The following is a 22,235-nucleotide window of genomic DNA, read 5'->3' as shown; positions in this document are numbered from 1 at the left end:
CCAGGCCACATAAAACTCTTAATTCTTTACCAGTTTTCCTGAGATTCACATAAAAACATTATCAAGTGACACTACAAAACTGAATACTTGCCAATCTTACAAACAAACTAGAAACTAGCCTCAGGGCTGCTCAGAAACGAGGACATTTGGGCAAGGCCAGGAGCTGCAGACTTAAGCAGGTGTGGGTCAGACCCCAGTACTGGAAATCAACAACTTGCCCTGGGGACTCTGCACTGGGAGGGACCCAAGTTCCCAGAAAGGGCAGTGCTGCTCCAGCCGGACAGCCCAGGCACTTTGCTCTCAATTATCCACCCTATGTGTAATTTCAGGAAAACTTCTTTTGTAAATTGCAGATTTTTTGACACTTAACTCAGGAAAAATGAGTTGTCCAACAGTGATTTCATGCCCAAGTAAACCTGTCATCTTCACTCGTAGCCTTTTTCTTCCCTACTTACAGAGAAAAAGGATCCAGACATTTTCCAAGAGAAAATAAACTCCCAAAGCTGAAAGATGGGAGTTTTCAAATTGCTTAAAATGCTGAACCTAAGAAGGGGGTTCTCAAGTTGGCAAAATGCTTCCCTCCCACATCTCTACTAAATCACCACCAACTCCAGAGGCTCTGACTCAAAGAATGTGTAAGCCTGAGCCTCATCTCATAAACACAGCATTTCCATGCCCCGTGTTCTAGATTCCTTGTTAGTGCGGTGCAACTCGGGGTCAGGGCAAATAAGGTAAGGAGACCATTCAAGTTCGACTCTGAAGCTGTTTTTTTCTCTGCTGAAGTTTAGGTAGAGGCCAAGAGGGCCGTTTTCACTATTGTTTCAAACCAAACTGCTGACAAGTGAGAAGTATGAGCACTTGGCAGAATTTCAAACTTGAACAATAAGCAAACGGCACAGGGAGATTGTTTTGTGTTGCTTTTCTGTAGCTCTTCTTTTTTCTACCTTGTGATATTCCATAGAGCTATGGGTACTTTGCCTGTGCCCACGCTCAGGACTTCAGTGGCCACCCTGGTGGCCCTCATAGCAGCCTGCTCAGGCGGGTTAACTCAAGGGGTACAGAAGCACTCGATGTAGGGGGGCACTGGCAGCCCAGGGGGCATGCCCAGGAACAGGTGTCCTCCTTCCTTCGGGGTGGGTCCACTGCTCACCCAGAACTGGAACAGATTATCGAAACTATCAAGACAGCCAAAGATAACTGAAAATCTTGCCTCAGTGGAAAGCGTCAAGCAGATTCCAGAAGGGTTATCTCTCCTCTCCTCTTTAACCCCCATGTGTCTCCCAGTGTTTCAGATTCATATGGTTTGCCTCCACCTGCATTCACTCATTCACTCGATAGTGAATGACAGTCTGTTTCCCCCATGATCCAGATCTTTCCCAGTCCCCTCTTCTATCAAAACCGCTAGTTGTGTGTACTATTTCCTCTGAGCTCTGGCATCACTCATTTCTGTTCATGTGCCAAGACTCCTTGGGGATATATGCACTCATTGGGTTCTTTCTAGAGAAGATATATTACCCTGAGAAGTGATTTTTTAAGTATGGAAGACCAGGAATTGGTATTTTGAGGGACACGATTTAATCAGAAGTCTTTCAATGACAAGTAGAAGAAGGCCAGCTGAAATGAATTTGAACAAAAGAAGGAGTTAATTGGCTTATGCGACACGGAAGGGCAGGGGTGGAGTTGGCCTCAAGCCCAGCTGGAGAGGAACCCTGTCAGGACCTGCACTGACTCCCACCGCAGCTCTTGCCTGTGCATTGGCTCAGTTTTCATCTGATTCTCCACTTGGCAGGGGCCACGCTCATAGCTACAATCAAGAGAAAGGACTTCTTGGAATCTTGGGGGAAGGACTCTGATTGGCTCAGCTTGAATCACATGCCCATGTCTGGGCCAATCACTGTGGCCAGGATATTTGACCAGTGTTTCTATTTTCTGTAGCCACACCCAGTGGCTTAAAAAAGGACACGTGTATTAAATTATGTTTCTGTAGCTCATAAGTCCGGCAGAGGTCCCACCAGACTAAAACCAAGGTGTTGGAAGGATACGTTCCTTTCTGTGGGCTCTAGGGGAGAATCCATTTTCTTGCTCATTCAGTCTGTTGCTAGAAATTATTCCCTGTGCTTGTCGGATTACAATCCCTGTTTCCTGTTTCCTTCCTCATCTGTGGACCATTTTCAGCTTCTAAAGGCCACCTGTAAGGCCCATGTGGTTATGCTGGACTCATCTAGATAATCCAGGATAATCTCAGCATCCTAAAGTCCACAACCCTAATTCTATCTGCAAAGTCCCTTTTGCCATGTAATAGCAATGTATATTAAAGAGCCTACTCATATGTAGATGACAACGAATACCCAAAACATACCCAGGTTCTGAGAACAGAGCATCACCATCTTTTGGAAAAGATGGGGGCAGCATTATTTAACTACCGCAGCCAGGTTTTGACCATGTATCCACCTGTATAGCCAGATCATGTGTTGGTGTGATTGATGGCTCCAATAAAACCATGTGGAAGGGGAAGGAAGATTAAGTCCCCTAGTGAAGAACAGGATGCTATTAGCAGGGGAGGAATAGGGGGAGGAGAGAAAAATGTCTGCTAAAGGCAGAATGGGCCTTATTACACATTTAAGTCACTGCTCAAAGGTGTTGGTGGGCTTTTTGGTATGAATTTTAGTATTTCTAATAGCAAGTACCTAAAACATGTTTTCATGAATAAATGAATGGATGAGAGGAGAGGCAGAGAATTAATCTCTCACCAAGTTTACCCACCCTGAAGTGCTAGAACTTTGTTGGGCTTAACTATGAGAGACACAGAGGAAACAGAAACTACTCATAGGAATTTGGCCCAGAGAATCATGCTCACATATGGCAAGAGAAGAAAGCCAAGAAGGAAGGGGGGACTGGGATCTGGTCCAAGACTCATGTGCTCAAGTAGACCAGGGGCTGGAGCAGAGGAGGATTAGCCAGAGAGGCTAAATACAGCATCCATGGGATGTAGGATTCCGGACTGTTAGTTGAGTCATATTGGCTACGGTTCAAATTCCTATAACCAGCCACACAACCTTGGGTAGTCTGACCTTGGGTCAGAGTCATCTCCAGTGAAAAAAAGAGAGTAGGACTATCAAGGATGTCAGTGAAGTTGATTGCCACCAGCCCCCATCCCACATCCACACCCGACATCCATAAGCAACCACAGCACTCTGCAAATGAGCCCTGGCCATCCTCAGGATCCTCAAGGCAGCTCTCCAACAGCCACTACTAACTAGTCCAATCACAACATGTATTAAAACTCCTTGGCCATTTTCGAGTTAGATAATTTCTAAAGTGCTCTCCAGCTCTGACATTTAATATTCTACGATTCTAATATAGATCAGTTGCTAAGGACCAAGGGAGACCTGGACTCCCCACTTCAAACTCCTAAGGCTGGAGAAGGACAAAACTACCTGGTGGAAAAGGCAGACAGAACTGAACCTTCATGACTTAATCCCAGTAATCAACAACAGTTTCACTAGGAATTCAAATCAGGAAAAAAGTAAATCTTCCTGCTCACCAGAAGTCCTGACAAACCACCTGAGCACATTACAGATGCTTCACTGGGTGTTTCATGATCCTTGATGTGTAGGTAATTGCCTTGAGATTACATAGATAAGCAGTCTGGGATTGGGGCAGGAAGCAATGGTGCAGATAAACTGAGAAATGTTGTAGGTCACTTCCCTAGAGTCCCTGAAATAAGGATTAGCAAACAGGAAATTTAGGAGGGTGTGGTCTCTGGGTTAATACCTGTTGGGAAGGAAGAAAGTAGGATTGGCTGGAGGGGAATACTGGACTGTGGACATGGCAAAGGTCTTAGCATGGTGAGCTCTGGAGCTGGGCTGGACTTTCAGAGATGTCCCCAGCTGGGACAAGGGGGGGTCAGACTTTTATCTACCTCCATTTGTCTACCAATTATCTGATGGAAGCTGCCCCAGGAAGGGTACAGTCCTTGGGGGAGGAGGCAGTCTTCTAGAGGGCAGTTCCCAGAGAGGACTGACTGTGGAGCACACACAGAGCTGAAGGGATAGTTCAGCCTGGAATGAAGAGTTGCATGGAGCCTGACACATAAGAAAAGAAGCAAATCGGATCTCCTACCTGGATTGTCTCTTTAGGTAACCAGCAGTCCCATCGATACCCCTTTATATTGTTGCATTCATATTTATTTATATTCATATTGGCATGGCAGAGACTGTCCTCTGTGCCTTATATAATCTGTAGCTTCTTCAAGCGTTGACCCATGGCCAACATGCTGCTTGCACTCAGCAAAATTATAAATAAATAAGTAAATAACCAAGAGTAGGACACATAACTGGTATGGAAGTCTCACTCTGGTAGAGAAATGTCATGAGTAAGTTTAATGTTAATTTTATAGAAAAAAACATAGGTGGAAAAATTCTATTATCCATATAAGTTATGTAGACATAGTATATGAATTTTCTAGGGCTTCCATAACAAAATACCCCAGACTGATGTGGCTTAAAAACCAGATGTTTGCTTTCTCACAGTTGTGGAGTCCGGGAGTCCAAGATCAAGGTGTTGGTAGTTTTGGTTTCTCCTGAGGTCTCTCTCCTTGATTTGCAGGTGGCCACCTTCTCACTGTGTCCTCTTGTTACTTTCCTTTGTGTGCACTCATCTCTGATGTCTCTTCATCTTCTTAGAAGGACACCAGTTCTTATGGATTAGGATCCTACCCTTATAACCTCAGTTAACCTTAATTACCTCTTTAAAGGCCTCATCTCCAAATACAGTCACATAAGGGGGTAGGGCTTCACCGTATAAATTTGGGGAGAAAAAATTCAGTCCTTACATACAGTTTAGAAAAATCATTTTAACACACTCTACCCATTAGTCAATGGATGAATGAATGGTAGAATGTAAAATTTATATAAAGAGGCCATTAAAAATACACTTTGAGATTTTTTGGTCTCCCTTTGTTTTCGCTTCATTGTAGGAATTCTATTGGTTGGATTCAGATTTGGAAAACATACAAAGTTCAAATTAAAAACAAAAAATCACCCACATTCCTATCTCCCATCAAAAAAATTAACATCTGACATATTTCCTTCCAGTCATTTTTCTCTGCTACACAAGAATTTCTTTTATGGATCCAATCATATTATATATACATCTTGCATGTACATTTTTCCTACATTTTATAATTTTATCGCTCCTCAATTAAAAAAAATTCTAGTGTTTATTTATTTTTGAGAAAGAGAGCGTGAGAGGAGCAGGAGCAGAGAGAGAGAGGGAGACACAGAATCCGAAGCAGTTTCCAGGCTCTGAGCTGTCAGCACAGCCCAACACGGGGCCTGAACTCATGAACCATGAGACAGTGGCCTGAGCAGAAGTTGGACGCTTAACCGACTGAGCCACCTGGGCGTCCCTATTGTTCCTCAATTTTAAAGGAAAGACAATACATCCACGGTCTAATTGTCTGATGCTTTATTTTATGAACTCCTACACCAACTATTTGCCTGTGAATATTTTCTTGAACATCTGGCTTCCTAAAACTTTTCCTTTTTATACCATTTCCTTCTCCTCCCTTGTCGTGCAAATTTTCAGCATTCTTTTAGGCCAATTTCAAGCCCCCTTGAGTAAAGGCTTCCCCAGCATGTCTGGGGCATAATAAGCTGGGCTTCCTTTGGATTTGTATCACATGCTTTCTATATTATTTGTTTAATCCTGTTCTTCTTATGGTAGATCTTGAACCACTGTCATGCTGTGTTTTGTTTTAAGCCTTTACTTCCCAAATGACTGCAAGCCTCTTGAGTACAAGGACAGCATCTTATATGCCTCATATGCTATGGACACTTGTTCTCACTGATTGATTGGCTGGATGATTGATTAGCTTGCTGCTTTTGGTTTGCTGTTTTCTGAAAAATGAAGACTCGAGGCCCAGTTGTCTGTGGAAATAACTTTTCCCCCTACTTATCCTTTGGAGGGTACTGGTTTGTGGCATTTCCGCAGCAGGACTAAATTGGATGTATTGTGTTCCTTTGTGCTATCCTGATTTTCCTGCTCTGTGTGCCTCGACAGCAGGATAGTTCTATTATGGTATATTTTATTGTGTTTTTATAATGGTTTAATTACTGTGTATGGGCTTCTAACTGAGAACTGGGGAGAGGGTAAATTCTCTAAATAAAATGTGCTATTATCAGTGACATTAATATGCTGCCAGGTTCAGCTGTGTCTCCATTGCAAAGACTCACATTAAAATTCAAAGTGTTGCCAAATATATGTTACAGGTAAAGAATCTATTTTAAATTCCTTTAGAGGGTGAACTAAGCTGCAGTCAAAACATGTCCCAGAAAGAGGAACTTTGATGTTCTGATGAGCTCTCTACTCTATGCCAGTCTATCCAAATATGTTTTCTGTCTGTGCAGTAGAAAACAGCACAGTTCAATGCCCAGAGACATCTAGAAAGAAGGTATTCTTTATGTGTAATCTGGCCAAAAAGCCCCATAGATGATCATTACTAAAACCAAACTTATCAGTATTTAAAATGTACACAAAGGTGTATTTGGCTCATTAGAATGGGTGTAATACATTGCTATAAATGGCTAACAGACCAACCCCAAATGACTTTCAATATCTATTTATTTTTAATGTTTACATATTTATTTTTCAGAAAGAGAGACATAGAGCATGAGCAGGGGAGGGACAGAAAGAGAAGGAGACAGAGAATCCCAAGCAGGCGCCACACTGACAGCACAGAGCCCGATGCGGGACCTGAACCCACAAACTGTGAGATCATGACCTGAACTGAAGTCAGATGCCTAACCAACTGAGCCACCCAGGTGCCCCACCAAATGACTTTCAATATTTAAAACTGGGGTGGGGGAGAAAAGAGGGAAATGGGGGAAGGTAGGAGGAAAGCAGGCAGGCAGGCAGGAAGGGGCCCATATATATGCATATATCCATAATGTCAGAGAAGTCTGCCATTTTGTTAGCTTTTCCTTTGAAACTTTATTAAATTTAAATTACAGGTCACATGAACCATAATAAGTACAATCAGCAAAGTGAAGGGCATCATTTTTTATATTGCTGCTTTGATACAACTATTATGGTGAAAGAATAATCTGTCATGTTTAAAAATCTTTCAGTTTTTATTTTATTTTTTTAAATTAAAAAAAAATTTTTTTAATGTTTTTATTTATTTTTGAGACAGAGAGAGACAGAGCATGAACGGGGGAGGGTCAGAGAGAGGGAGACACAGAATCCGAAGCAGGCTCCAGGCTCTGAGCTGTCAGCGCAGAGCCCGACGTGGGGCTCGAACTCACAGACTGTGAGATCGTGACCTGAGCTGAAGTCGACGCTTAACCAACTGAGCCACCCAGGCGCCCCTCAGCTTTTATTTTAAACAACGAATGGGAAAGCGAATAACCTCGTGCCTCCCAACAGACCATCCATTCCATCACCCTTGAAACTCAGACTCCCACTCCCATTCAAAGACAGAGGAGTTTCAGGAAGGGGATAAGTGGGGCACACGTTACCGGCTTTAAAAAAGGACGCATCCGATGCCATCCTTTTGTGCAAGTCACAGTGGAATGCCATTTCTGGACCCTAGTCTGAATAGGAACGTTGAAATGATTGCTCTGATAATTTTGTGGAAAGAACAAAAAGTCATTTCACTTACCTATATCCATGCTGAGAGTCATGTGTGCAGGAATTTTGCCAGTCGGTTGCTTCAGCCCTTTCCAGGTGCAGACATCCACCAGATGTTCCAGTGTTCTCATGGGGCAGGCCTACACGAGAGTGAGAGGAAGGTGACGATGCAGGGCAGCAGGAGTGAAGACGAGAAAAAGCAGTGGCTTAGCAAGGGTGGCCGGGCCAGGGCCAGAGCAGCGTGTCTGCGCCTCCTCTCCCTAAACAGGAGCTGGAAGGAGGATAAACCCACAAGGAAAGAGGCCTGTGGCCCTGTCAGGGAGGGGCAATTAAAGTACTTGGCTTGGGTGCAAAATTTAAGGGGTGCCCCAAACTCAGCAATGGAGACAAACGTCTGTTTTTAGTAATGTTTTCTAAAAAAGCAAAATCAATGCAAAAACTCCACAATAAACAGATTATCAAACTTTTGGATAGATCCAGCCCTGCATTTATACTACCCTGCCTCATTGGTCTCATTCTAACTCCAGCCCTGGGTCTCCTGGTCCACCTTCAACAAATTTAAAGATAGTCTCTCAGTAAAGAAATAAAATGAAAAACTCTGAAAGGTCATCTTTGCAGTGCTCACATAGACTGTCCTTGACTCTGTGCCTGAGGGAAAGGCCCCAATGGCCGAGAAAAGAGGTAGGAACAGAGACAGAAGACCTCAGTAAGAGTTAGCAGGAGATGAGAGAAAGGGTAGACCCAAGGACCTAAGCACAGTTTCAAATCTGACTTAGGAAACAGAATGGATTGGTGCTGAATTAAGACTCCAGAAGCAAGAACGTGCGTTGTGGGGGAACCCTAGTCTTCCAGACTCTTAGAATATATGCATCTCTTACTGGGCTCAGTCCACACCTCAAATCACCTAGCTATTTGGGATTTTGCTAATCCCCCATGTCCTAGACCATATGATCAACAAACCTTTCCTGGGGAAAAAGTAATAATGAAAGGAAAGAGAAAGAAGAGAAAATGAGGACAGGTGGAAAGTAACTGTGGCTGCCTGTCACCACTGACACTAACTTGGAAATTAGGTAAGTAATATGTATTTAATACACAATGGATCAATATCAACAGCATTCAAAGTCAACCTTGAAGTGAAAATATATCTCAGGAGAGCAAGATTTAATTGTACCTCTAGAGTGTGTGAGTATATGTGTGTGTATGTGAGTGTGTGTGTGTGTGTGTGTGTGTGTGTGTATGTGTGTGTAGCTTATGAATGACAAACATTCTCTTCTTGACCAAACTGTCTCTACTCAGGCTCCTCTGAGTAATTTCAGCTGGGTCTGACTTTTGAGCTTCCGTGTTCCTCTGTGCATTGTCCAGTTTTAGGAGGAGTCCTGAGAAGTCAGTTTAACCGGAACCCCCCCATCCTCAATATCTGATCACCTCAATATCTGATTGTGTTCCTATCGCCCATCATTCCCCAGGTGACGTCTGGTCATTTGGCCTGCCTTCAGCAAGAATCCTGTTAGGTCAGCCTACACAGAATCCCCCCTGACCGCTGATGTTCCCTCTTAGTAATTTTCCATCCTCCAACCCCCAGCCCAGTCTTTGACTATAAATTCCCACTTGCTGATTTGAGTCCAATCTCTCTCCCTCAGCGCTAGAACCCATTTCAGTGGTCCCCACACCCATTGCAAACACCCCTCGGGTAAAGTCTTTAACAAGCATCATTGAATAATTTTTTCCTTTGCATGAACCTGGGCTGGTCTGTATGGAAAAGACAGCTTTGCTGGAGGGCATCAAAAGAGGGAACGTTATTTCTTTACAACCTGTCGCACAGTAAGCAGGTAGAAAGCACTCATGAATCTAAATGGCAAGTCTGGGCAAATAAATAAAAAAAGTTTTGTTTAGGTGACTTATATCTTGGATTTCTATTGTTATAGTAATAGGATTTTTGAAAAAAGTTACAAATATATCAATAATAAGAAGGCTTGGTCAGCAATGGAAGCATAGGAGAAGGAGGTTAACAGGCAAACACAGGTGCAACCAATAAGAAACAGTGTCTTAGTCCCTCTTTCTGCATAATAAGTAAACTAACCCATAAAAAATAAACTAGCCCAAAACTTAACGGCCTAAAACAACACCTATGTTATCATGCTCATGGATTCTTTTTTTTTTTTTTAAGGTTTATTCATTTTTGAGAGAGAGCGCATGAACAGGGGACAGAGGATCCAAAGGGGTCTCTGTGCCAAGAGCAGCAAGCCTGACGTGGGGCTCAAACTCACAAACCGTAAGATCATGACCTGAGCTGAAGTCAGATGCTCAACAGGCTGAACCACCCAGGTACCCCACGCTCATGGATTGTGTGGGTCAAGTATTTGGACTGAGCACAACAGGGACAGCTTGTCTTTGCTCCATGAGGTGCGGGACATCAGCTGGGAAGACCTGAACGTCGGGGCTGCCTCCACGGCCAGGAACTGGAATCGTCTGGAGGCTCCTTCTCGTACACTTTGCCTATAAGGAGGGTGAGGGTGGTTACATTTCTCATTGTTCTTGAAGAAAATGGCTGTTCTGTTTTAAGCATCATTCTCTCCAGAAGACTGTTAGCGTGCATCACTGTGGTGTCCCTTCCCAGGCCTGAGCGTCACATCCATCCAGTCAAGGACACAAGGCTTAGGCCAACCCCTGGCCCAAGTCAATTTGCCACCATCAATATCTCCCTGTGGGCCTGGCTGGAGACACCAGCTGACCTACCCCAACCATAAGCCTTGACAATGCTGGATACCATGTGAGTGATTTTTTTTTTCCTTCTGAAACCAAGAATAAAGTGAAGGGGTAGAAATCAAAACAGAGGAGAGGAAGCCATGAATCAAAACGGAAACCTAAGGAAAAGGGACAGAGGCATTGACTGGAAGAAAAAAGGCAGCAAAGAATAAACGAATAAAATGATGTCCCAGTGATGGGACAGCTCATGAAGTTTTTTCCAACACAGCCCATGGTGACCCACTCTGCACCACTGCTTTTAGCCTGTGGAACAGTCCCACCACCGCCAGCTGCCTCCATCGCACCTTCCTGACTTCAGACCGGAAGGTCCCAGCGAGGCGTGAACCTCGTGGATGGAGCACATTGCTCGTGCCATCAAACAACCCAGGAGCAGCCCCTGCAGGGTCTCCGGCCACTAGGTTTACCGCACAGCGACCCTTGCCCTGCTCCACAGGTGCATTATTTAGTTATCAAAGACGTACACAGGACTGAGTCCATACTGGGCAGTGGCCTGAGTGCTTTGCGAATATTAGCTCAGTTAATCCTCACAACCAGGCTGGGAGGAGGAGCATTATTGTTATTTGTATCTTCCAGATGAGGAAGCTGAGACAGATGAGATCATTTATTGTCCAGATGCACCCAGACAGGAGGCGGTAAGGCCAGGATTCAAACCCAAGCCAGCGGCTCCAGATTCCCTCCCTGCAGCCCACGGTCTGCCCTCCCCCTGCCCCACCCCAACCATCTGCCTCTTCTGTTCCTGCTTTTCAGTCCCAGAGCAGAACGCCCAGGGTCACTGTGGCAGTTTGCAAATCTTGCTAGGGGACTGGGAACTCTTTCTGCTGTGTTCTTAAGACTCCAGTCCTCACAGACGACCATGACCTCTGGTTGTGGGCATGTGGGTAAGATGGGGTGGGGGCAGGAGTAGGGCAGCCAAAAAAAATACAGAATGCCTCGTTCAATTTGAGTGACCAACAAATACCTTTCTTTAGTACAAGTTATGTGTCATGCAGTATTTGAAACATTCTTACACTAAAAAAAAAAAATACGTTTGTTATTTACATTCTGATTTAACTGGGCATTTTGTATTTTTCTTTTCTAAATCTGGCAATCCCAAATGTGGGCTCCTGCGAATCTCTAAAATGCTGGGTGAGGACACAACTAGGAGGGCAGGTGGGCTCAGCATTGGGATGCAGGTGGTGGCCAGCGCTCTGGGGAACCTGGGGAGCTGACCCCTATGCTAAAAGAGGCAGTTTCCCCTGGCCCAGACAGAGGCGGTCCTCCGGCCACGACAGGGCACAGGACAAAAATCAAAGTGAGCTCCCACGTCCCAATGTGCTGTTCCACAGGCTTGTGCCTTACCCTTTGCGAGCAGCTCCCGTGCCCCACAGCTGTGTATTTTGAAAAATGTCAGGCCTGCGGCAAAGTTGCCTAATAATACAACAGATATTCATTTTGTCACATCTCTACATACATGTGCACGCGTGTGCACAGAAGCACACATGTGTGTTCATCTGTTTGAGGAACCATTTGAGAGTTCGTGGCAGATGTTGAGACATTTCATCCCTAAATACTTCCGCGTGTACCTCCTAGGAACAAGGGCATTCTCCTACGTAGCCACAACACCATGACCACACTCAGGAAATGTACCATTAACACCATTCCATTAGCTTATATAAAGTCCACACTCAAATTCCTCCCCTTGTCCCAATAACGTGTGTGTGTGTTTATACGTACACAACTATATGTACACAAATATACATATACATAATGTCACATTAATATATAATATGTCACATATATTTGTGTATTTATACACTATATATTTGTGTATATGCATCGGTGTGTGTATATATATATACACACATATGCATGACGTATAGGTACACGCAATTGGAGGAATTTGCATATGGACTTTGTATATGTATATATACATACATACACACCTTATTAATATATATTACTAATTTAACACAATAAAATTTTATTCATTATTGTTTTTGATCCAAGATCAATCAAGGATCCCAAACCCACTTAACTGTGCATTCCTTGAGTTCCCTTTAATCCAGAACAACCTTTTCAGTGTGCCTACCGCATGCCAGACAGAGCACAAGTGGCTTGGCATATCTTATCTAATTTCATCCCTGTGGAGTAGAGGGTTATCTCCTTTCACAAACAAGGAAACTGAAGCTTACTCATGTTAAGTAACTTAGCCAGGGTCACGTGGATAGTCAACGCCGTGGCCAGTATTTGAACCCAACCCTGACTCCAAAGGCCGCCCCCTGTTCTTTATACTGCGCTGAGCTCTGTCTTCAGGAGGTGATACTGAAAGTGTGATACTGACGTTGGAACCTGAGAACTATTCCAGGTAGTGAGAGCAAGTTCCACGGAATACACAATACTTGAAGAGAGAAGCTGGTCAGCTTAGCTAGGGAGACAGTGTAGAGTCAAGTTCAGGAAGTCACATAGACCTGGGTTCAGGGGTGGATCCCTCTGTTTCCCAGCTACGTCGCCTTCACTTCCTAGAACCTCCTCCCCCACCCGTCACATGAGAGGGACCATAGTGACCTCATCGGATTCTTGTGGGACTCTATTAAATATTCACGTTAAGTTCCTAGCCCTTAGCTGACCCGGCACACGCCAGGCGCTCGATAAAGGGCAGTTACTACTCTTACAAGGTGAGGCATTGCCCGACGGCTGCCACCCACAGAAGCTCCAGCAAGGAGCAGCTGTGCCAGCAGCCAGGAGCCACCAAGATGAAGAGGAATGGGATTCACTGATTTTGAACATTCACGCGTGTGGGTTCCGCCACAGGAGGAGGGGGACGGCTGTGGGGAATCGGGGGATTCAGTCCGCATTGCTGGAAATGGTGAGATGAGCCCCCCGTTCCTGACTAGAGCTCCCTTCCGGAGGAGCAGACAGGGAGGGAGGTCAGGTGGGGACATCCTATCGCAGGAGGGCTCCTGCCCAGCCTCACTAGAGAAGCCGAGGGTCTCCTCATGTCTCCAGCATCCCCGGTGACCTCCCCAGAGTATGGAAGCCCAGTGTCTTTGGGGCAGGTGGGAGGGGGCTGAATTGTGTTCCCCTCAAAATTCACATGTTGAAGCCCTAGTCTCAGTACCTCAGACTGTGACTAAATTTGGACATGGGGCCTTTAAAGTGATGATTAAGTTAAAATGGGGCCTTTCGGAGGGGGGCCCTGACGCAGTCTGATCTGTGTCCTTACAAGAAGAGATTAGCGCCCAGGGAAGGCCGCGTGAGCACATGGGGAGAAGAAGGTCACCCACAAGCCAAGTGTGGGCAGGGGGGACCTCAAAAGAAACCACATCTGCCAGCACCTTGATTTGGCACTCCTGGGCCTCCAGGACTGTGACAAAATCCATTTTCACTGTTTAAGCACCCAGCCTGTGGTACTTTGTTATAGCAGGCCTGCCTAACTAACACACAGGTCCTCGTGTTCACAGAGGCAGGGGGGCCTAGTGAAAGGAAGAGACAGCTAGACCTTCGAAGCAGCATGGCCTTCGGGCAGGAACGCCCAGGGCTTCTCTGCTCTGCAGAGAGGTAGGGGGCATCGCACCAGGTCCCTGAGCCAAGACTCAAGAAGCGGAGGTTTTTACCTCTCTCGGCTACACCCCTGCCCCCACCAACCCTACCAGGCAGAAGCAAGGGGTAGACCAGCTTGCAGACTGCCCGTAGGCAAGTCCTCAGCCTGGCTCACGACTCCTCTGCGAAATGAGAGCATGCAATTCACCGATTCTTCAGGCTTGTCATCTGACATCCTAGGGTTCCTGCAGCTGGGAAGGGGAGTGAGCTGGTTGTCGTATGGACAAGGCGGTTCGGTAGTTTGAATGCGCCATTATTTCTGGGGAGAAGCGGGCATGTGCTGCGTGAGAGCCAATGAACCGGACAACTGGAGCCAGGCTCCGCGCATGGCTTGAGTTGGCTCTCTCTTTCTCCGAGGAAAAAGTTGCTTGACAAGTCAGGGCCGTACTGGGGCCAGCCGCGGGGTCGCTGTTCTCCTGGACGCTGGGCCCATCTGATTGTGTGACACTGGCAGTGTGGAGTGACCTCTTCTTTGTCACAGAGAGCCACATGGCCTCAGGGGACACGAAGAGCCTAGCCTCTCCAGGGACGCTGCCAGGCCACCCAGGAAGCCAGAATGTTAAAAAGCTGCTACAAGAGACCAGGACAGCAGTGGCAGCGACAGCCACACACGCTTCAGCGCGAGCAGAGACCGGCTCCCCGTCTCCCTTGAGGGGGCAGCAATGTTATATGGTCCTGGCCTCCTGCCCACACCCATTTCCTCAAGACGGAGGAGGCCCTCCCTCCACGATCACAGAGCACTTCCCGGCCTCACTCTGGCCCGTGCCGCCGCGGACGACGGGCTCAGGGTGGTAGGGCGGGCAGCTTCGCTGTGATTCTCTCGCAAGTAACTAAGAGTTGATTTTTATTTCAATAAAGCCCATTGTCAGGCTTCAAAAGACGCAGGAAACCCCACACGTCTAAGACCGTCTCTCCGATCTCTGGTTTACTATTAACCACTTATCTCTCTCACACCTCGGACCATCCTGTGTCAAGGGGGTGTGACCTGGGTAGAATTAGTCTCCCCAGAGAGTCAGGAAAATGAGTCACCGAACACTGATATGGTTTATCCAGTGACACAGGGCACAACCAAACCTGAGTAGGACTCAGATGGCATCTCCAAACCCGTGAGTCAAGGTTCCTGCTCCCATAGGAGGTACGTGTTTGGCCTATTTTCTCCTGAAGTTTTTATCATATTATTGCATTTTTAAAAAAATTTTTTTAACGTTTATTTTTTATTTTTGAGACAGAGAGAGACAGAGCACGAGCAGGGGAGGGGCAGACAGAGAGGGAGACAGAGAATCCGAAGCAGGCTCCAGGCTCCGAGCTGTCAGCCCAGAGCCCGACGCGGGGCTTGAACCCACGAACCGTGATATCGTGACCTGAGCCGAAGTCGGACGCTCAACAGACTGAGCCACCCAGGTGCCCCCATATGATTGCCTTTTATTTTTTCATTATTTGTCATTTCATCATCCAAAACCTTTTATTAAAAATACATTGCATTTTTTAAATTTTATTACCCAAGACACTGTATCTGTTCCACATGACCAATAAAATGTACATGTTCAAATAATTGAGAAATTTTTCCCCATTTTTCCTCGTGCAATCGATGTGCATCTGGACGGGTGGCACCGGGCACACTTAAAATAAGGAGAAATAAATAGCTCTGAGATGTGACAACATATGTATTTGCTCAAGAGTGAATGGCGCAGATCTGCGTTTCATTTTTACAGCATTTCATCAGACATATGGTAAACCATGCTAGGTGATTTTTATTTAAAAAGTCAGCCATGCCAAATGCAGAACTGAAAGGCACATGCAGACAGTCAGACATCCTGGGCTCCGTGGGAACAAGATCATTCCCATTCCTGGGGATGTCATTACTGATATCTGAAGGGCAATCTGAAGTTTTCCGAGGGATTGCCAGTTCCTGATACGTAGCTCCACGAGCTTGGTGAAAAGTAGAGGTCCCAGCTGCCTCCGTTTAACACCCCGCCCTTCGGAGCTCAAGGCTGCAGGTAAAATGATCCCAGGTTGAGAGCCCCGAATTGCCTCTTCCGCTCACATCCCCCCCTCCCCCGCATCCCTTTTTCATAGGCTGCTTTTGCCAAGGAAACCAAGAGTGGGTGTCCCAGGTGGATAATTGACGATTTTAGCATCTTTCCCAGCTCCTCATTTTCCCTTTTAGTTTCCTGATTAGGTCTCAGATGAGCCTATTTGCCTGCGGGGCTGCAGAAGTATCTGTGAAGCAAGTGTGGGAAGAGGGAGGGCCTGCTGGCACCTTCCCTAAACAGACCTGAGACGACAAGCGCCTTCTCCCGGACTGGAAACCCCTGAGGTCGGGAAATCCTGCGGGCGTCCAGCACAGCCAAGTGCCTTATGGGCGCGTCTAACTTATATGCATGAAGCTATGGGTGCTCAGCAAAAAAAGAAAAAAGAGAGAGACAGAGACATGGAGGCCGGGAAGAGGGAAGCAGGAGATCGATTTAGTATGAACTCTTTATCATTCCCTCCACATTACTGCATGTATTATTAAATATTTATACAAGAGTATTACTGCGCAGCTTTATGTGTGCAAACCACATATACTGCTATCTACTTTCAGATGCTATAAGGTGTTTTCCATAGTGAGTTTGAGCATCCTTGATCTCTGCCTCCTCTAACTGACTTTGGGACTCAATTTCCTTAAAAGATGCAGTTCCACATTTGTAGGTATAAAAGGTAGTTTAATTATGCTAAGTGACTAGAATTATTAACCCCAAAATTATTAAACTGAAGGACCCAGGGTCTGAGTTTAATGTCTGATCACAGACATTCAAAAAAGAAGAAAAGGACGGAAGGGTAAGATGGGGACTTCAGTAGAAACTGGATCTGAAGTTACACCTGCCATCCCAGGAAACAAGGAGCTTACTGTGGGTGTCTTATCTCGGCCAAGGGCTAAGACAGGGCAGGAATAAAAATCTCGGGAGCACAGCAGGATCTCAGAACTCAGAATCTAAAGCGATTGTTCGTGCACACACCCACCCACCCCCCAACCCCCCCCCCCCCCCCGCCGCCGCCCGCCTTGTGATCTTCACTGCCATTGTCATCAACGTTTACTGAGTGGCTTCTCAAGCCTGACAGAGGAGACTGTGGGCCAGTGTCCAGGGTGAGGGTCATGTGGTTTCAAGGAACTAAGCAGTTCAAATCACAAGAGGGTTTATTACAGAAAATCGGCAAGCAGCACAGCTAGGCTTTGGGCCAACTGGGAGGTCATCGGGCAGAGAGCTCTCTGCTTCCCTGAGGCCACATCATCTCTCACTTCTGATTGACGTCCCCTCTCTGCAGGCCCGCTCAGTGCCCACTGACCACTCGCCTGGCCAGTCCTGAAATGGAAGCCCTAGCCACCAAGTCTAGATGGCCTTCCAACTTCGGAGACTACCACCAGTTGAGTCCTGGCCTCTTGTGTCTCTTAGTTGAAATGCCTCCAACAGAAAGTAGGAGGAAGAGATATACAGAAGCAAGGCACGTCACAGGCCAGAGGCACTCTTCCACTCTGTGGTCAGAACAGAGCTGACACACACGTTACAAGAGCAGCCACCCTGTCACCCCTTTCAGATGGGGCTGCAGGTGGGAGGGAGTCCAAATTACCCTGGGAAGGGAGTTTGGCCACAGCAGGGCAGTAGGCCAACACAGCCGCTAGAGTCAAGAACAGAGGCACCTCAGGGGATGAACAGAAGCCTCCAAGACTAAGGAAATTCTAGAGCACCTCCTGAAATGAACAAATTGACACTCTCTACATACTCAATAATAATAGAATATTCATTGACTTTTTCCAAAGCGCAAATATCTGGGCTTTTCATCTTTTCCCATGTTCTAAGTATTGTGCAAATGCTGACAGGCATTATCGCATTTAATCCCCACCATCCTATGAAGTATTACTACCCCAAATTACAGTTAAGGGATCTGAGTCTCAGAGATGATAATGATAAAATTTCCCAAATTTACAGAGTCAGTAAGTGGCAAAACAGGGACACAAACCCAGAACCTGATTACCTACCTCTATGAGTTTTAGTATGGGTTTCCTTTTATTTGGCCTAGTTTCTTTGAGGGCTTAATTAAAGAGGGAATAAACTAAACTTCACAGCATTTCTACAGTCTTCTCTAAAAAGTTCGTAAAAGAAGATATAGGTGCTATCATTCATTTTGAAGGTTCTCTAATATTTAGTGTCACAAAGATTTTTATAATGTTCGACCTAAATGTCCAGAAAGCACTTAAAACTTACATCATTAATATCATCAGAAATCAGCTACCTGAACACCTGATATGTGCAAACTCCTGCCCCGGCAAGGAGGCTAGGGAAGATTGGAAAGGTCAGAATCCTGTCCTCTGCACAATGTCCCTTCAGGCACCAAAGTCATTGGGTTCCCTGCCTTCTTTCATTTCTACAGGAGAAACTGAAGGACTGTAGTTTCCCCAGTCCCACCTTCCAGTCTCTGAATCATTTTCTCCAAATCCTTTCTTGATCACTTCGCCTTACCTAAGAGGTGAGGCCAGAAGGAATGTAGTACTCTAAGAGAGATCTGACAGAAGCTAGTCAGGGTGAGATGGTCAGCTTAAAGTTCCCTCATGGTGAATGCTCATATGAATTCCAGTGCTATAATTGCCTTTTTCTTAATAAGAGCAAAACACAGCTGGCTTAATGTTTAGCTTGTGTACCACTACAGACCCTGGCTTTTTTTCTTCCATACTTGTATATTGCCAGCTCCTTCCTGGCCTGTTTTTGTGGTGTTCTCTTCATTCCCACACAAATTTCCCAGCCCTGTCTCCATTACGTGGCATCCTGTTTTAAACCTTTCACCTTCAGCAACTGGCCAGAAACACTTCTGATTTTAATTTTCTGTTTTATTTATTTTTTCTTTCTTTCTTGCCATAGACTCTTTTAATTTTGGAGGCTTTTTAGAAATGACTAGTTCTATCTAGTCCTGTGCCTTATAAGGGACCCGTAGCGGCCCATTTCATCTTTAAAAAGCAGCAAGGAAGGAGTAACCACAATTTCTTTCAGTAAGCAGTGTTCGGGAGAGGAGTATCTGTAATGTGCCAAGCAGTGGATTCGGTACTTTAAATACATTTTTAAATTAATTTCTTGAAATGTCCTGGTGATCTGGGCTTTATCATTAGAATTTCACAGATGGGGAAGCTAAAGATCAGAGAGAGAGATTTAAGTCACTTGTCTAAGTCCACAATATCAACAAGAAGCAGAATGGGAATTTTTTTTAATCTCATTTTTTTTATTATATGAAATTTATTGTCAAATTAGTTTCCATACAACACCCAGTGCTCATCCCAAAAGATGCCCTCTTCAGTGCCCATCACCCCCCCTCCCCTCCCTCCACCCCCCATCAACCCTCAGTTTGTTCTCAGGTTTTAAGAGTCTCTTATGCTTTGGCTCTCTCTCTAGAGTGGGACTTTAAACACAGTTTGGCCTCCAAAAGTGGTCTCCAAAGGCCATGCTTATTAATCCTTTTCTACATTTACTCTTTCTCACTATCAGAACATTTCTCTTTGGCAGACTTAGGTTTTTGTTTTCTGTTTTTTGTTTTTAAATCTTAGCTCTATCATCAATGTGTCGTCAGATGGGTCAGGTAAATCATTCCACCTCCTTGTGTTTGTTTTCTCACCTTAACAACAGGGATAATAACATTCATCTTACCTGCCCCGTAAGTAAGGATCCACGTCAAAGTCCTTTGGAAAATGCATAGCCTAAACAAGTGTGAGTTTATTATTATGGTTGTTATTACTGATCTTGAGCATGGCCCAACGTGGGGCTCAGAAGGCCGCTCCTAAGGATTTGAGGCTACTCATGTGGGCAAAGAAATGGATTTGTTAGAAGAGATATGTGACTCTCCTAATAAAGTACCATATCAGTTGAGATATTTCCATCTGCCAGGATGAAATACCCCTGACTCAACTGCCACAAACAACCAGGGAGGTATTCACACTCTAAGAAGTTCCAACTCAGGGCAGCTCCAACGTGAGTTAATTCATGGGCTCCTTGAGGTCATCCGTAGCCAAAGGTCCTCCTGTCTTTCAGCTCCGCCCTCCTCAACAGGTTGGCTGGTGTTCAAGCTAACTCATTTCATGGAAGCAAGATGGCAGTCACTAGCACCATATGTAAGCACCTACAACTAGCAGAAGCTGGAGGTGCCCACCTCTTCCTGGTGGTCTCAATTTATAAGCAAAACAAATCTTTGCCAGGCACTATCACCTCCCAGCAGACATTCTTTCCCATCTCACTGGGCAAAACTGCACCACATGCTCTCGCCTGCATAGAATATAGGATGACCGGGACCGATTTCCTGAAACATTTGGCCGTGGTTGGGCAGGTGGGTTATCCAAATAAAACCAAGCTTCTGCTAATAAGGGTGAAAGGGAGAATCGCTGTTGGTAAGCAACCAACAATTTCTGCTTTAGAAAATGAATTAAATCCATTGACTAGAACTGATGCTGGTCTCTCCAATGGTCAGGGAATGTCTAAAAGAGAAGCCAGCACAGTATTCTCCCCTCCTCCCACCCCCCACTTTCATTTAATTGCAACCCGGTTCTAGTTTAAAGTATTCAATTTCATTCCACATTCACAGACTTTCAGATCCTTCTTCTGTCTCCCTGGGTCTCTCACTTTCTCTTTATTTTGGATACAGCTTGTAGTAATCAGTGCCAGAATGCTGAAGGGCTGCTAACGTTTTCTTTTCTAGGCTTTCCCAAGTGAAACAGAGAAAAGAGCTTTAGGATGGGAAGGCTCTTCAACTGGCCTTCATTAAACTAAGCTGGAAGTTTCTCTGTGCCTCCTTTCCAAATCACATCACCCTCAGCAAGACAAATGGTTATTACCTTCCCAGCAGATTTAGTCCCTAATGAACAATATCCCTCCTGTATTCCAGAAGAGAAGACACTTGTTCTGAAAGAGCAGCGTGGAGTCACTTGGTGTGCGGGCATTTCTGGACTTAGTTCAGTGGTCTGTGAATCACAGCGATTGGTGCCTTCCAGGAGAAAAGCTCTAACAGTCCAGATGAACCTCAAGGTTAATTATATAACAAGAAGTAATCACTGTTCAGAAGTAATTATCGGGTTGTGCACCCGTAGATGCTGAGTCTCAACTCAAGAATATTTTTAGCTTTGGAGTCCACTGGCTTTTCCTGTCTTTCTCTCCCTCTGTTTACCCTAAAATTAACATTAATCAACATTTGGCTCCAAGCACACTGTGTTTCTAACCATGTAATTATAACAAATCTACACACACACACACACACACACACACACACACACACACACACAAATAAATAAATAAATAAATAAATAAATAAATAAATAAATGTGTGTGTGTGTGTGTGTGTGTGTGTGTGTGTGTGTGTGTGTGTGTGTGTGTAAGTTTGACCTTAAATACCCAGCTTCTCTCTCTGAGTCAAGATCAGTGTTTGCAGCAGTGAGCTTATCAGGTGCTGGAATCCAGGGATACTTTAAAGAGAAACCTTTCTCCAATTCTATGTGTTCACAACACAGAGATTGCCATAGCCCACACTTGCAGGAAATTTCACCCAATGGAGCGGAGAGGAACATATTTAGGCGTTGTGTTATGGGGAAATTATATGGCACAAAAGCAATAATATTTCAATTATTGCCACTTAGAGACCACCAAAATAGTTATAAGCAGGGACAGAGGAGCTTGGAGATCTAGTCATTTTCTAAACGTTTTAAAAACCACACGAAAACCTCAAACTGGATGCCATTCCTTGGCTTTCTGATGCTAATTCTTGTGACTGTGGTTAGGAGTGTCTCAAAACACTAGTAAGAAAATTTCTTTTCCTTACTCTCTGACCAAGAGAAGAACATGAAGACGCTGTGTAACCTCCAGCATTGGGCAGACGTCGCTCTTCCCTGCACCAAAAGATAAATCCAGTAATGGACTTGGCTCCCCAGCTTATAAGGGTTAGGAAAATAACAATGAAGCAATTTATTGGTAATCAAAAACTGGAACGCTTAGAGCTTGTTTGCAGGGTTTAGCACTATTAAGGAGTGTTCCTTAATATATAAGGCTCCTTTTTAAATATAATTCATTTAATTTGGGGCACCTGGGTGGCTCAGTCATTAAAGTGTCCGACTCTTGGTTTCAGCTCAGGTCATGATCTTACAGTTGTGAGAGATAGAGCCCTGCATTGGGCTCTGCACTGACAGTGTGGAGCCTGCTTAGGATTCTCTCCCTTCTCTCTCTCTCTCAAAGTAAATAAACTTAAAAAAATAA

The 22,235-nt window shown here is 45.1% G+C and overlaps 1 long non-coding RNA gene across 4 annotated transcripts in view; it reads right to left on the bottom strand.

The window, feature by feature from the left end:
• Nucleotides 1–22,235, bottom strand: part of LOC147584801 (uncharacterized) — a 349,116-nt gene that overhangs the window by 79,853 nt on the left and 247,028 nt on the right. For all 4 annotated transcript variants that reach the window (XR_015253535.1, XR_015253538.1, XR_015253537.1 and 1 more), the window contains one exon: nt 7,664–7,772. This is a non-coding gene — a long non-coding RNA (uncharacterized LOC147584801). The remainder of the gene's footprint in view (nt 1–7,663; nt 7,773–22,235) is intronic.

This window comes from Puma concolor, chromosome A1, assembly GCF_028749965.1.
Source record: "Puma concolor isolate L17-30 chromosome A1, mPumCon1.1.hap2, whole genome shotgun sequence".
Classification (NCBI taxonomy): Eukaryota; Metazoa; Chordata; class Mammalia; order Carnivora; family Felidae; genus Puma; species Puma concolor.
The sequence above is the reverse complement of the archived record's forward strand: the minus strand, read 5'-3'. Positions and strand labels throughout refer to the sequence as shown.